General features: G+C 32.5%; 1 non-coding gene across 1 annotated transcript; it reads right to left on the minus strand.

The window, feature by feature from the left end:
• Nucleotides 1–13241: 13241 nt before the first annotated feature.
• Nucleotides 13242–13347, minus strand: LOC121225952 (small nucleolar RNA R71). The gene has a single exon (XR_005923855.1). It is a non-coding gene; the product is annotated as a small nucleolar RNA R71 (small nucleolar RNA).
• Nucleotides 13348–17495: the final 4148 nt, after the last annotated feature.

The following is a 17495-nucleotide window of genomic DNA, read 5'->3' on the forward strand; positions in this document are numbered from 1 at the left end:
TCGACTTAACATGTAATGCTTTATACTTGATCTAAAATTTCTTCGTTTATAAAACCCCATCAAGACTTGATCACAAATACAAATTTAATTGTATGTTGCAAGTGAACCATTCTTAAAATTTGATTTTGAAGTGAAACCGTCAAAATTATCTTGCACACATTAAATTGCATAACTTCTATAGGAAGGCAATCATAAAGAAGAAGAGAAAAAACAAAGAGATAAAAAAAAGGGAAAAGCTTTTTGGAAAACAAACAAAAAAAATCAAGAAGAAATGAGAAAAGGCTCGGGGCTTTCGACTTATATAGTCCAGGGGATGGGAAAATTGCATTCCTGTCACCCCATGTTTTCAACTTTATTTTTAAGGGTTTCCCCTTTGGAAGTAACAACTTTAGTCCCCGCTATCTTGAATTTTTTTCAAAATTTGAAATTTTGAGCAAATTAATTGCTCTTTTAATCCTTCTGCTTCTACATTTTTTAACTTTCGAAATTATTTTATATTTTTCTTGATTTATATTTCATTATTGTTGTTGTTTGATTTAAATTTTGAATTTAAATTTTATTTAGAATTTATTTTCACTCTATTTTGGTTACTTCAAGTTTTTTTATTCAATTTATACTTATATAATTTTGTCTTGCATTTTATTATAATATCAGACCCCTTAATATCATCTCATCATATTTTATTAGTTGTCCTTTTTCTTTTTGTTATTTACTTTGCTCATTATTTTTTAATTTGACATTGTCTCATGTGATTTGTTCTTGTGATCTTTGGAATTTTGGTTGATAGTAAATTTAGATTTAGACTTTAAGTCTTTATATTTAGGATATATTTGGTTAGATATTAATTAGGAATTTTGGTTTAATTTGAGTTTTAGAACCCTTCTAGCTTTGTGATGTTAGATTTAAATATCAAGTTAGATTTCAAAGATATTAAATTTTAGGTTTTAATATTAGATAAATTAGACTTATTAGTCTTTGCAATGTTTTGTACAAAATTATTACTAAAGTTATTGTTAACTTATTTCAGCTAGCTCTAAAAAGCTATATTGATGAAGCACAGAGTGTTTTTGTGTTGGGTTGGGTTATCCTGGATAACATTCTTACTGCATATGAGGCTTCACTCTTTTAAAAAGGTAGAACTGGGAGTATTGGGTCTTTGCCTTAAAATTGGACATGAGTAAGTTGTATGATAGGGTGGAGTGATATTTTCTTGAAGATATGCAAGGCCATTTTGGCCCTAATTTGAGATGGATTGATTTGATCAAGCATTATATTACTATGATGTTATACTCGATTTGTCTAAATGGCAATATGGGGGAGACTTTCAATCCTAGTAGAGGGTTTAGATAAGATGACCCCTTAGGCCCCGACTTATTTTTCATTTGTTGAAAAGGACTTTTTTTCATGTTAAAACTTATTAAGGAAGAAGGATCTTTGAAGAAGACTCGAATCTATAGATGGGGTAAGGCAAGGCTTGACCCATTTATTTTTTGCGGATGATAGTATTATTTTTAGAGAGGCTTTAGCTATAGGGGCTGCAGTTATTAAATCTATCATCCACACGTATGAATCTCATTCAGGATAATGAGTGTGTAACACCTTCGCACCCAACCCGATTGTCGGGTTAAGGAAACGAGATGCCACATTCGTTGCCCGAGCAATAAAAATTAATTACAATTTAATTCATCAGATCATATAAGTTGTTATAATCATTTTGAACTTATCACAAATTTAAACTCATATTTGAACTCTATATGAGCTTACGACAGCTCATTTAATAGTCAATTGTTGATCAAGGACTAATTTACAATATTTCAAATTGGCAAATTGACGTCGCAACATCGGGGGCTCCATGTGGCGACATTACTTACTAACTTGATCTCGTAGTGAAGCAAGAAGACTATTGTTGCGAAGTGCATTCTGTTTTCATGAAATTTCTACGCTTTATTTTTTTAACACCCTAAACAATACCCATCTACCACATTTCAACCAATTTAGCCAATATTCCATTCTCATATGCCTGTTTTCAACCTTTAGCATTATATAATTCAACATACAACTTAATCAAAATTCACCAAGTATTTCCACTATAATTCTTACGCACATACTTTGTTTAAACCTAAGTACATGACATAATCTATTACCAAAGATAAAAACATACCCTCTTCCAAGCTTTGAGATGTGATGAGATGAGATGAGATTGTATCTTCACTCTAAAGCTTAAATTCGAGCCTTTACCACCTACATGTTGAAAAATAACGCGTTAAGCTTATAAAAGCTTAGTAATTACATCAAGAATTAAACTTCCCATTACCTTAATTAAATTTAACTTATCAATAGTTTAAATATAACATAACGAATTTATCTAACTAGTCATTAAGTGTATATTTTCACTTATAGTCTTACCACATTTCACTTACTAACTCACTATTGATTTCACTTAACACTTTTTGTTTTGCATACAATAGACTTAATAGAATATATAGGATGTAACAACCTGTTTTTCAATGGTGCCAGAAATGTTGGTTTCAGAATCCCTTTTTTATTATTTAATATTACAAGTCTATTTTAGCATTATATTGAAATTTATTATAGTTAATATTTTTAAATAAATAGTTAATTAAGGTACAACGAGTAAATCGTAAAAGTGGTAAAAGTTAATCGCTATAGATTTTTAGTGAATAAAAGACTTAGTTAATTGTTAATAGGGGTCTAAAATGGAAATTAAGATATTTTGGATTAATGGTGGACATTTGGAGCAATTTTAAAAAATAATGTTAAAATTTAAAATTAAATTAATTATAATATGACAAAGCATAAAACACAAAGAAAAAAGTGGTCATCTTCATTTTATTTTCTTACCCAATCGATTTCACCATTGAAGAGAGACCAAGGGTTTCGTCCAAGCTTTGTTCTTTAATTGGTAAGCTTAATTTAGTCATTTTCTTATAATTTTTATGTTTTTGAGATCTCGGAAGCTTGATTTAGCTAGCCCATGGGCTAATTTGCAAAACTATTAAAGTTTTTAAAAGTTTTCATTGTTGAATCTTGAAGATTTTGGTACTAAATTGATATAGTTTAAGCTTAGATATGAAAAAGGACTAATTTGTAAAGTGAAAATTGTTAGTTTTGAACATAGGGACTAAAGTGTAAATATTTTAAAATTGAGGTTAGTTTTCTATAATATTAAATATTAGAGGGTTTTAGAAGGAGAAATTGAGATCAGTTTCAAAATTAAAGCTCAAAATTGAAATTTATGGCAAATTCGGTTTTAAAAAGTAAATTGAATAAAATGAAAAACTTGAAGGAATATTCGATAAATGAAATTTAACTGATATATAGTTATAGTATGCTGTTACATGATGTTTGGAATTGATAATTGAATTAAATTATGAGTTAGATTAGGTTTTAAACCAATAAAAGGTTATCCGTGGAAAAGGGAAAATTGTGAAATAGTCTCTGACACCTTATCAGTTGTTTTTTTTCCAAATAAGTTCATATGATGTAATTATGTTTAAATCCTTATGAATGTTTTAATGTGAACCTATGTATGTTTATTTAAACCTTGAATTAATTGTAACTTAGTACTAAATAATGATATTTGGACTAAATTGAAAAATGGTTGAATATGAACTTACATAATGGAATCACCCCGATAAAACTTTCCAAATGTATCGTACACATGGTTACAGGTTGATTTCTGATGATTCCAAGATCCAACATTTGTTGCAGACTCAAAGATACATGTGGCACAGGTTTAGCACAGACGGGTAGCTTGATGTCGCTTTATAAGTTTAGCTTGAACGGATAGCCTTACATGTATACATAGCTTTGGACAAGCTATTTGATGTGTCGGTAAAGGTTTAGCTCGAACAAGTAACTTGACTCTAACGTATATTCAACTCGAACGAGCAACCCATGGTCGATTAAAGGTTCAGCCCGGACAAGTAACTTGACCTATACATTACAAATTTGGACATGTTATTTGTTGTGTCAATAAAAGGTTTAGCCCAGAGGGGTAGCCTAACACAAATGGATATATATATGATTAGCTTGGATGAGCATCAAGCGCAATTGATATAAGTGTATTGAGTCCTTTTACGATGTTTCATCAGGTAACTTATATGATACGAAAGGGAAATGTCACATCCTAAATTTCATATTGATAAAATTGTAGAAGTATGGTAAGATTGAGTTAATGGCCTAATGGTTTGGAGATAGTGTAATTGGCTTTAAGACTTGAGTTCGACTCCCCTTCTCTGTAAAATTTTAATGTGACTGAATTTTTTATCTAGAGACCTTAGGTGTTGCCTTGCGATGTATAACCTAGGTATAAATAATATTTTTAACATTTTTGTTTTCTTTCTTCCCTATTGCTGCCCCTCTCCTTTTGCCTCCCATTTCCTTCTAATTTTTCGCTCTTTTTGCCATTGTTACTCCCCTAAACTTTGAATCTTCCCTCTGTTATGCTGCCATTTACTATTCCTCATACCTTTCTCATCGTTTTTCTTTTATTAATTAATGTAGTGGTTGAGTCTCACTGCTCTCTTTGTGTTTTAACGATTGAAGATCCAGATTTGGATCTTGTGTATCAGCAATAGCCTTTGGAGTTTGTTGTAACCTATTAGAAGTATTTTGGGCAAGTATGATTTCTTAGTTTCAAGGTATTTTCTGCTTTAATCGAACCTTATAGGGGTGTTTATGGACTAACTGTTACAAAAATTACTTATTTTTGGGCATAGAGATAGTCAGATCTGTGTGATAGAAGTTGTAAAAATCATGATTCAGTGCTACGAAATTGCTGTAATTAGATTTGGGTTTAATTGCTTTGATTGTAAGCGATCTTGTCGGTGAAAATGGTGACAAACCATGTGTGATTTAGGGTCACACGATTTCCCTACATGGGCGTGTATACCATACGACCGTGTGCTATTGTAAACTAGAAACTTATTGAAAATCACACGGCCAGACCACACGGTCGTGTACCCCTTCCCTACGGTCTAGCCATACAGCCGTGTGTCCCTATTTTTACCATTTTTACCCAAAATTGTATAACATGTTCAATTTGATCCTTACTCGTTCTTTGACTGTCTCCAAGGTTTCATAAAATTAATTAGACCCCCATAGCATGTGTTTATTGTACTGTTGGTTTGTATTTGTAGTTCGTTTGCATAAAGTATACATGACAATATTATGAGCGTAACTCTATTACCTATTGATTATTGATAGCAGGAACAAGGGTGTGATTGAAATTGTGAGATTGGAGGCATGTTAAACATGCTATTGAATTAAATATGTTACCTTAAGCATGAGATACATGCCATTGAATTGAAATTGTTACTGTAGGCATGTAAAACATGCCACTGTATTGAAACTGAACTGAAAGCATGATTGTATACCATATTGCATTACATGGGGTGGGTATTTGTGGATGATGGAGTAGTTTCGTGGTGATCCAAGCTGTATTTAAAGTCCGCATTATTGTTTTAAGTGCATTGCACTGGAGATTTGAGGTGATTGGGAAATTTGTCGCATTTTACTGGCAGCCTGTCTCTACTTTGATTGACATTCTTAACTGTATATTGTTACTGGTTGTTTTAAACACACTAAGCTTAGGCTCTTACTATTTTGGAGTTCGGATGACGGGTTTTGGGAAACTCATGGTGTGTAGCGGATGGATGGGTAGGATTATTGCATAGTTGCATTGAGCATGACATACTCATGTTGTGATATGCCATGATAAATTGATTGGACTGTTATAATTGATTGAAAGTTTATTTGACTGTTTGAATGCCTAAGATACTTTAACTTACATTGGGCTTTTATAGCTCACCCCCTTAGTTTAATCCTTACGGACCACCTTAGGGATTAGGCTCGGAATCGATAGTCGTAGGTCTCGTTTCAGACTTTTTGGCATTGGAGAAAAGTATTTATTTACTTTTAATTATATTGGAATTTTATTTGGGATTGTAATTTTTCGATAAGTATGGACTCTGGTATGGGACTTTTTAATTGGGTTTTTGCATGCATGGGTTGATGGAAACTGGATCAAGTCAGAAACTAGACTTTTATAATATAAAATTAACTTTACCATGAAAACTAAATGAAATGTTTTTCCCCTATGATATGGCAAAACAAAGGTTTTAAAATGGGTTTTTTGACAAATTTGACTGAGTTTTAATTTAAACGACACGCCTTTTTATATAATTTGGACTTACCCTTAGACGACCTAAAAAACCAGTGTTTTGAACAAGCTTAATATTATTACGGTTTGTCTTTCGTAAATTTATTAAAAATAAAATGTGGTTTGACAACCAGACAATTTTTACTTAGTCATTTCGGTGGCTAATGTAACCTTCAGAATTCAGCCATAACGTCTAGGTTGGGTTTGAGAGTTTACAGGAGATTACGTGTTATGAATTAAATGGTCAACGATAGAAAAATGAAGGATTTGATAACAAATTTGAGTGTAAGATGCGAAATGATTGCTATGTTTTTTTGAATGATTTCAATTGTTAAATTTTTTTCATGACAAAGTAAGTTAAGTAAAATTCATATGGAGTTACTAAGCATTTAGAATGCTTACTTGTTGTCTCCTTTGCCCTTGTAGATTGTTGATTTTGCGAAACGTGTTGGTTGGATCACCTTGAAGCTCACACTATATAGTCATCTATCGTTAGACTTTTGATCGTTTTATGTACAATTTTGTGGCATGTACATAGGTGTTGAAATATGTTAAGTTTGTTTCTTAGCATAAAATGAATCTAACTAATGCTTGATGTTGGAAAAGCTATTACTTATAGGTATATATATGTATGATTTGGTAAGTTGTTAAGAATTTAGGAGTGGTAATGAAGTGGAATGTTGAATGTTAAATGGCATGCTTAGTGATGGTATGAAATGGTTAAGTGAGTGGTTGAATGGTTTGAGTTGGTATAAGTTGAATTGAAATGATTTGGTGCCAAATTGGGCATATTGGATTGATTGATTTTGTAATGGTTATATAAAATGTTTGGAATGCAGGTTATGTTGTGCATTTATGCACCAATTCAAGTGTTTGGAGATTTGGCTTGAAATAGGTACCAAGTGGTCTAATTTTTACCAAAAACAGAGTCTGCGTCGTGACGATCAACTCTCCTTACCGCAATGTTGGTCAATAGAATGTGATGTCTCGATGTCGGGAGGCTAGGTGTCGCAACAACACATTCTATTTTGTGGTGTCATGACGCGGAGGAAATGATGTCATGAAGTTGGCCTTGGATTTTCAAAACTTTAAAATTTGGTCTTATTTCACGCTCGGGCCAACAAAAGAGCTTTTGTAAGCTCGATTAATACTCAAATTTAATTGTCTATCATAATATTTGAATTTTTATGACCTGATTGAATATTTGAAGTATTTATTTATGATATGCTTGATCTGAAATTTTTAAAATGTTGCAAATTACTCCTTGTTCAATTCTGAGTTGATTTTAGAGCATAAATAAGCTCGTATAAGACTCGTGAAAGGTCGTATTTGGTGATTAGGAACTGAATTGACTATGATTGTATGATTTATGTGTAATTTTAATGTTAATTGTTTGTATTTGATTCAAAAATGATTTTAGCATCCTTCAACTTGGACCCAATGATTGGGTTGGGTGGAAACATTAAAATATTTAGACTTTTTAGCACATTTCGAGCACTAATTCATATGTTTTCTAAGTAATTTTTGTCGAATTTATAATTTTATTATAAAATGATTAATTTAAGCTTAGTATATAAATATTTTGATTTTTAATTATTTTTATAATAATTTTGCATAAATTGGGTTATTTTTGGCAGTTTTGCACAAATGGTGAAAAATCAGGTTGGCAGTCACCTTGGAAGAATTAATTTACGAGGCACCTTGGGAGCAGAAGATGATGAATTAAAAACCATGGAGAACTTAAATTTAAGTTTTTCGAGTTCCTCGAATCAATTGGTCAGATTTAATTTTTATAGGGAAAAAAGGTAGCTAGAAGTAGAAAAAGGGCTGGAATTGAGCAAGTAAAGAGGGAGCATGGACAAGCCCAAAAAAGTAGCCCAAACTGTCGCATTTTGCTGACCCAATTAGCTTATTTTGGCTGGTTTTAAAACTTACAAATAAGCCTTTGAACTTTTCCTAAAATGCCATTCAAACCTTTCCCCTTTTCATGCATTCTATTTTCAACCACAAACTAAAAACAACAAATTCAAACTCAACCACTCCTCCCACTTGCATGGTCGGCCATATGATAAGGGATTGGCTGCTATTTTTGTCCAATTTGAGCTTCCAATCTCAAGTATAAATAGCCCCCTCACTTCCTCATTTTTCATCCCTCACTTTACATATCATTCTCCCTTTTCTCTCTTCCATTCCTTTTCTTGTTTTCCCATTTTCTTTGTCTTCCTTCCCTTTTCAATTTCCCTCTTAAAAAAGAGCTAGCACGACCCTTATAGTAGCAGCATTCAAGTGTTCATGAAGGTCTTGGATCGATAGAACGAGTAGAGAAGAAGAGGAGCACACTAGTCTAGCTTCAGAGAAACACCGAGATTTGTTTTCTAGTTCCCTTCTATTTATTCATTCATGTTTATGTTGTGATCATGAACTTGAATATTTGTTATGTTGTTCTTGAATTAATTAAAATGACTTAAATTTCTTTTGTATTAGATTAATTGTATTCTATCCACTTAGATTGTTAAAAATGTGTTAGTGTTGTTATTAGGTCGTGGTAAATTATTTAATTAAATAAAATCATACTTATGTTATGATTGTATTTTAATTTTAATATAATAATTGAATTAATTATTAAACGGATTGAAATTTTGATTAATGGAAGCAATATTTAATTGGTGCATGTTTAATCTTTTAAGGTAATTGAGGGTTAAATTTGCAACAGTATTAAGTAATACATTAGCCTTGCATAACTTGTAAGATTATTGTGATTAAATTGTTTCAATATAGAGATATATTGTAACAACCCGATAGTCAGGGGTGTCAGAAAGTGTATTCCCAGGACTCCATAACTGTAAACTGGAAACGTAAATAATTTTATTAAATATTTACGAGGCTAGCTTAGTAGCTAATTAATTTCTGGATAGTGAATTTTGTGAATTTAAGAGTTATTAGGGTACAAGGACTAAATCGAATAGGGGTTAAAAATTGAATTATAAATTGAAATAAAGTTAAATGGATAAAGTAACAATTATGCCAATTAATTAATGTTTGTAAATAGGTGGCCGGCCATGAGCTAAGTAAAATGCATGTATATATATATTATATATGTTTGTTAACATTAATGTACCTATATTATAATAATTGTTATAATAATAAAAACAAAAGAAAGAGAAGATTCATTCTCTGTTACATGCCTTTAGAAAAGAAAGAAAAAGAAAAGAAAGAAAGACAAGAAGAAGACTCACGCATGGCTAGGGGTTTGGAAACTCAAGATCAAATTGGTTAGTGCAATTTAGTCCCCACACTAGTAATTTTTATATTTTTAGAATCCCGGTACGTAGGGCTACCCAACCCATATGGTAATTTTTAGTATTGTTTAAGATTTTAGATGTTGACATTGTTGAATAGTTTAAGTATTAAGGATTAAATAGATAGATTGTTAAGTTAGAAATGGAAAGGACTAAATTGTGGAATTAATTGTTGATTTTGAATAATAGGGACTAAATTGTGAAAAATTCAAAATTAAGAGACCGAATTGGAAAAGAGGAAGCTAAATTTGGTCTAGAGTGAAATTAGTATAAAAATATGAAGTTAATTGTGAAGGTTAAAATTAGTCTCAGTTTAGGGACTAAATTGAAGAATAAGCAAAATATAGTGTGAAAATTAAAATTTAGTGTGAAGTTGAAATGTGTAATATTAATGTGATTTCATTGTTTTATTTTATAGCTAACATCGTACCGGAATCCTCGAGTAAAAAGGGGAAGGATAAAATTGACGTTGAATAGCTCAGAATTCATAGTTTGTGTTTCTATAATTGAATTAAATAGTAGATTATTGCATATATAATTGTTTGCATATGGTAAGCATTTGAGGTGAGTAAATTCATAATTGAAATGAAATGGATTGATTTTGTATATTATGAAATATATTGATTATGAATATATGTGTATTGAGAAAAATGTGATTATTATCAAATTTAAATATATGCTTATATGTGATGATATACATTCATGAAATTGAGACATTGGTTGTATTGAAAAGTGAAAAGAATCCCTATTAACTGTATCAGGCTGAGTCGAATCTAGATGACATGTCATAGGATAGGAAGAGTTGAGGGATTACTTCGACCTCAAGTCGATGAGGCACTGGGTGACAATTTGCTTCGATTTACCGATGAGACACTGGGTGTCAATTTATATAGAGCTAGACATAGTTATTAGTTTGGATTTATCCAATAAGGCACTGGGTGCCAAACTGGTGTGTTGGTTGGATTCATGTATCCGTCCGAGTCCGTGTCGTGTTAATAGGGGAAAGTAAAATAATAATTTATGTGATTGATATAGAAATGACAAAGATGACAAATGAATATGAGATGAGAAAATATAAAAATGAACAATATGAGAAACGATTATGAGATGAGAAATGAGATATGAAATGATGAATTGAGATATGAAACTTGAATGAATTCAAATATTGATCAAAAATATGAATCATGCCATTGCATGAGATGTGAATAAGGAATGAGCAAAAATTATACTATTGAACTGAAACACATGAACATAGCTTACTTGTTGCATTTTGCATTTTAAATACTTGTACCAAGTTTATGTTATTCGGATTATAGAAATACCATTGATTTTTACTCAGTGTGCGATTTTGTTTTCTGTGCATAGGCTAGGTACTGTTCAAATTATTGTAGACTCAGCATCAAATCACAAATTTCGAGCTCAAGTGTAGTGATATTTCATTTTGTTATGGCATGTACCTAGGAAGTCTTTGGTTGATATTGTTTATAAGGTGTGGTTAACTTAGTTGCTAGTGAAATGATGGTTAAATATGTATATGGTTGTGGTTGAGGCTATGTTGGTATGTTAGCCTAGTTTATATTTTGGTATGTGATGGTTTAAAGTTTAGTAGCTTAGCATAATGCTTGGTATGTGCTTAGCTTCATATTTGATAACTTTAGAAGTTGAAAGTTAGTTCAAATATGGTAAATGTGATATGAATGAAAGTCTTAAATGTTTAATGTGTTCTTGATGTGTTTGAACTTATAAAATGTGGTACCAATGAGGGTACATTGGTTATGCACATTAAGTGATGAATTTGGTGTATTTTGGGCATGTTTAATCGTGTTTTGAATAGGTTAAACGATTGGTAATTGAGTTTTTTAGTGCCCAAGTAAGTAAGAAATGGTAAACTTGAGTTTTAAGGTTCTTTTGGGTGCACACGACTTGGCCACACGAGCATGAGCCACCATGGGCATGTGACCCAAGTCAGAGAGTTACATGGCCTGGCCACACGGGCGTGTGTCTCAGCCGTGTGAGGCACACGTCCTGGCCACACGGGTGTGTGACTCCTAAAATCAAAATTTTTGTAATTATTTCCTAAAATTCCAAAATTGTTTCAAATTAGCCCGTGCCTATTTTTAAACTACTTTTAAGGTCTCGTAGACTCGAAATAAAGGTTGTAAGAGTAATTTTTACTCTCTATTGGGGTGGATTAGCAAACCTAAATTAAGTGTATTCCACTAACATCATCGAAGATAAATTAAAAAGGTAATCATAAACGGAGTATGACCCTATACTCATGCTAATAATTGGAATAGTCTTGTATGCATCCGAATTCTGACATTCAAGAAGGGAAAAATAGTGATAATTGTGTAAACAGTGGAATATTAAGTTTAGCAAAGTATAAATAATGATAATAGTGTAGACAGTGAAAGACCAAGTTTAGCATTGCATAGCATGAATTACTATTCGATTGTATAATATTCTGGTATGATATGGTCTGATTGTTTGTGACCTGCCCCTATATATTATATTGTTAATGGCTAGTATATATATGTGTAATTATGATTGAGTAATTGTATGATATGTTGTAATGCCTGTGACCCTAATCTGACGATGGAGAGGGGTTAGAGGTGTTACATATATTGTTACCTCACTTAATCTTATACTTTCTTGTAAAAATTTGATTAATTGCTTGAAGTGACATAGAGATGTGTTCAAGAGATTAATGGGTTTTAGTAAGTAAGTATGTGAATTAGTTAAAAAGTTACCGAGTTGCCGTGAAATTATTCGTAACAACACGAACATAGTTTTAATAATTCTATGTTAAAGAATAAAATTGATCTAAAAAATATATGTCATATTGATTAAACTCATTTTAGAAGTCATGCATTGGAATTTTTACTTCTTATTTTCTTAGTTAATCGTTTAGATAATTTTTTAGTTTTTATATCACCTTTCAAATCAACATATTTTCCATAACAAATTTTTTTAATTTTACATTTCATAAATGATTATTTGCACAGTCCCTGTGGGTACGATAACTCGACATTTTTGTCACTTTATAACTTGATATGATTGTGTACACTTGCACATTTTCGTTGTTCCAAGTTTTTTGCTCCGTTGTCGAGGACTGTTTTCAAAGACATTACTTGTGAAATTGTTAATTTTACATTTTGGTCTGTTTTTCTATTTAATTTTAATTTCAATATTTTTCTGTAATTGTTTCAGGGGTTTATGAGTATTGATTGAATTATCGACTTACTCCCCGTATATCCTAAAATTGAAAGGACTTTTCAATAAAGAAGAAGACAAACAGCTCAAAGGACTGAAGAGATGAACTTCGAAAACGAGAATCAAGAAAATAGAGTGAATTGTGCTCAAAATCCTATCATTATTGCTGATGATATGGATAAAGCTGTAAGACAATATGCCGTGCCATTGTTTCATGAGCTTAACCCGGGTATTAGGAGACCTGAAATCGAGGCACAACAATTTGAGCTAATGCTAGTCATGTTTTAGATGCTTTAGACAGTGGCCAGTTCAGCGGAATGCCTACTGAAGTTCCTCACCTTCATCTAAGATTTTTTATGGAGGTGAGTGATTCTTTCAAGTTAGCCATTGTACCCAAAGATGCACTAAGATAAAGTTGTTCCCATATTCACTAAGGCACAGAGCTAGAGCTTGGTTGAACTTATTGCCACCAGATTCTATTGCCACATGGCAAGAGTTAGTAGAACGATTCCTTATGAAGTATTTCCCACCTAGCAAGAATGATAAGTTGCAGAATGAGATCACTACCTTCCAACAGATGGATGATGAGTCATTGTATGTGGCATGAGAAATATTTAAAAAACTATTACGAAGATGCCCTCATCATGGAATCTCGCATTGCATCCAATTAGAGACTTTCTATAACGGTCTCAATGCTCACACTAAGATGGTAGTAGATGTTTCTGCTATTAGTGCTCTCTTTTCTATGTCTTATCATGAGGTTTATAAAAAAATTGAAAGAATTTTCAACAAAAATTACCAATGGCCAACCAATTGAGCAGCTTCAAGATGAGTTGCAGGAGTATATGAAGTGGATCCTCTCACTTCACTTGCAGTTCAAGTATCTTTTATATCCTCAATGCTTAAAATTTTTCCTACTAATGGGTTTAAAAATATTACAGCTCAGCTACCCAATAAATCGAGAATATAGCTTGTGTCTACTATGGGGAAGGGCACTTGTTCGGAGATTGCCCATCAAACCTAGAATCCATGTATTACATGGGTAACCAGAACCAAAATCAAGGTAGGCAGGGACTACTATCCAATTTCTATAACCCATCTTGGCGAAACCACCAGAATTTCTCTTGGAGTAACCAAGGGGCTGAACCCAATAACACTTACGCACAACCTAGACTCACCCAACCATCTGGATTTACCCAAAGAGTTCAGAAATCACCACAAGTTGAACCTTCTAATAGCTTAGAGAATCTATTGAAGGCACATATGATAAAGAATGGTGCCACTTTAAGGAATTTGGAGAATCAAGTGGGTCAACTTTGTACTGAACTTAGGAACCGACCAAAAGGTGCTTTGCCTAGTGATACGGAGAATCCAAGGAATCCAGGGAAGGAGTAGTGTAAGGCAATGTCACTAAGGAGCGGAAAGACATTAGATCCCAACACTGTCGAAGTTGAAGAGAACCTAACTGATGCTCAAGATGCAGTGGAAATTCAACCAAGTGTTGAAAATATAGCTTCACCAAAACCAAAATCTACAAAATCCAATAAGGTAGCTTCTAAACCAGTCAATTCTAATAAACTAACATCTTTATTAGATGCAGAAGTGCCACAACAGAAGAATTGCCCAGTTCAAGTAAAAAATCCTTCGCCACCCTACCCTCAAAGACTTTAGAAGAAGAAACAGGAAGTCCAGTTCAAGAAGTTCCTTGATGTACTCAAGTAACTTCATATTCAGAAAGTTGGGGATAGGTGAGGTTAGACCAATTACGGTTACGCCTTAGTTAGCAGATTGATCATTAGTAGATCTAGAAGGAAAAATCGATGATGTATTGGTACGTGTAGACATGTTTATTTTTCCTATTGACTTTTTTTAGCATTTGGAGCAGACAATGAGGTGTCAATCATCTTAGGAAGGGCTTTCCTGGCAACTGAAAGGACCTTAATTTATGTGCAGAAGGGCAAGCTTACCATGCGTGTTAAGAATGACTAGGTAACGTTCAACATTTCTAAGTCTATGCAATTTCTTGACACAATTGATGATTGTTCTACAATATTTAAGTTAGAGAAGTTAGCCATAGAATGGGAACTCGACTTTTTTGAGGACCTATTGGAACAAATCTTGACGCCAGACCCTCCAAGTGATGAGGAGGGGGAGGAATATTTAGCCTTGCTAAAGACTGACCAAAGGGGATTTAATCTGCAATCCCACTTTGAATCTTTGGAATTAGAGCATAGAGATTATGTCCAATCAAAATCATCGATTGAAGATCCACGTAAATTGGAACTTAAAGTACTTCCCTCGCACTTAAAATATGTTTATTTAGGTAATGCTTTTACTTTGCCTGTGATTATTTCAGCAGAGTTAACTAAAGAGCAAGAAGAGAAACTTAGTTTAGTGCTGAAACAATTTAAGAAGGCTATTAGATGGATCATAGCCGATATCCGTGGTATTAGTCCATCAACGTGCATGCACAAGATCATCCTAAAAGATGGCGAGAAAGGAATGATTGATGGACAATAGAGACTAAACCCCATTATAAAGGACGTGGTAAAGAAAGAAATCATTAATTGGTTAGATGTGGGTATAATTTACCCCATCTCAGACAATTCATGGGTAAGTTCGATCCAATGTATGCCAAAGAAAAGAGGCATCTCCCTCCAACCGTAGCCCGACGCCATCTTGTTTCCGTTTCATATTACTGTCTTGTGTTCTTATTAATTTTTACAAAGGTGGTAAGCATTTTTCCCCAAATTTTAATTTGATTTAATTATTGAACTTTTCAATTTTATGAACCGTTAATTTATTTTATGAACCGTTAATTTATTTTACTTCTAATTAAATTTTGGGAAATTGTTATCTGTTTTTGTCTTGTGTAATATTCAAGTTAAATCATGCCTCGGAAAAGAACTCATGCCTCTTTCCAAGTTGAAGAATCACAAAACAAATTCCATTGTGAAGAAGCCAAAACAAGATGCGACAACATCTCCAAAAATATATAAATGCTTCCTGAGAAAGGTTTTATGTTGAAAGAAGGTAATTATATTGGTTTCATTGTGAGCATTCTACAAGTTGTTGAAGCTTTAAATTGGGGAGCGTTTTGTGAGAAAAGACCTAGTGCAGATGAAGAGTTAGTTCGAGAATTTTATGCAAATTTGACCACAAGCGAATTAAAAGAAGTCTCTGTCCGAGGAATCAAGGTACCAATAAACTCAAGTACTATTATTGAATTATTTGATTTATCTAATTTCGAAGATGACGAATATTCGTCTTTAATGGAAATTATTAAGGCTAAGAAATTGTAAGAAATTCTAGAAGAACTTATAGTTTCAGGTTCTAAATGGACCGTGTCAAAGCATAGGACTCACACTTGTCGAAGAGAATATTTGACACTATTAGCGAATGTATGATTTTATTTTATTTGGTTCAGTCTTATACCTATCTTACATGGGACTACGATTTTAGTAGAATAAATGATCTTGCTATACTCAATTATGACAGCAAAAACCATTATTGTAGGAAAGATCATTCTAAGAGAAATTTGAAACTGTGCCGCTAGACGTTTTGGTCCAACCTACTTTCCCTTTACAATAATAGTTTTGTACTTGAAAGCTAAAATTCTTGCAAAGATAAAGAATACAGGGTATAGCTAAGGCACAATCACAGATTGGGACCTTATCTGTTTAGCAAGAAATTCTATTCTGCAACAACAAGCTGAATCAAGAGATGAAACCGAAGAAGATGAAGTTCCTATAGAATCAAAATCAGTGCAACCAGTTGGAATTCTTGACCTGGTAGAGCCAACTGAACCAGTTTTCGAACCTGACATGGAAACCCCAACATTTAGAATTCATCCCCCTAGCCCAAATCTTCGAGATGAGCTGTCAAAGTTGATGAATTTAATGTAACATATGTAGTGGCAGCAACAAGCTTATTGGAGATACTAAAAAATACGGGATGACTTAATTAGAGATGCTTTTAAGAAAATATTTCACAACCTGTTTATTTTTGTGCCTGAGTTTCCAAACTTTATATTTGATCCATGGACTCCAATGTCGAGGAAGGAACAAGGCGATTCAAGCAAAAACAAGGACGATGAAGCAAAAGATGGGTCAAATTCTAAATGGTCTACAAATAAATAAAAAAGGGGTTCTTGCCTTTATTTTATTTTAAAATTTTAGGGTATTTTAAGTTTTTAGGCTTATTTCTTTTAGGATATTTCTATTTCTCGCATAATAAAATAAGAAGTTGAAATCATTAATAAAATTAAACAATTTGCAAAATAAGAAGTGTGACAATAGATATGTACATGTCTAGGATTAGATCTCCCTAGGAAAAGCTTGGTATTTAAGTAGTTAAACATGACTCACCTCCTTTTCTTGGGATCCTACCTGGTGTACATTATCTATTCACTTCTATATTTTTTTCTTTCTATTGTTTTTAACAATGGGGGCATTGTTCATCCTAAGTAGAGGGGAGCAAAAAATTGAATTTTTTTTTCAGAATACATTTTTCTTATAATTATGATTAAGTTATATTTTGTTCAAAAATTTGAATTTTTGTTAATTATGCTAAACTTTAGTATAAATGAAGTTCTATTAACTCAATAATTGCTATGTTAGCTAAATTATGACATAAATGTTGCTCTTAATAAAATATGTAAATCGAACCATAAAATTTTTAATTTCTTAGAAAAGCTAAGCATGCATGAAAGTTTAAGTCTCTAAAATTGACTTAGTAATTTCTTGAGCGAAATCCTAATAGGCATGGAATTTTGAAAATGATTTAAACAAACTTTGTTT

The sequence above is a fragment of the Gossypium hirsutum genome, chromosome D13 (assembly GCF_007990345.1).
Source record: "Gossypium hirsutum isolate 1008001.06 chromosome D13, Gossypium_hirsutum_v2.1, whole genome shotgun sequence".
Lineage (NCBI taxonomy): Eukaryota > Viridiplantae > Streptophyta > Magnoliopsida > Malvales > Malvaceae > Gossypium > Gossypium hirsutum.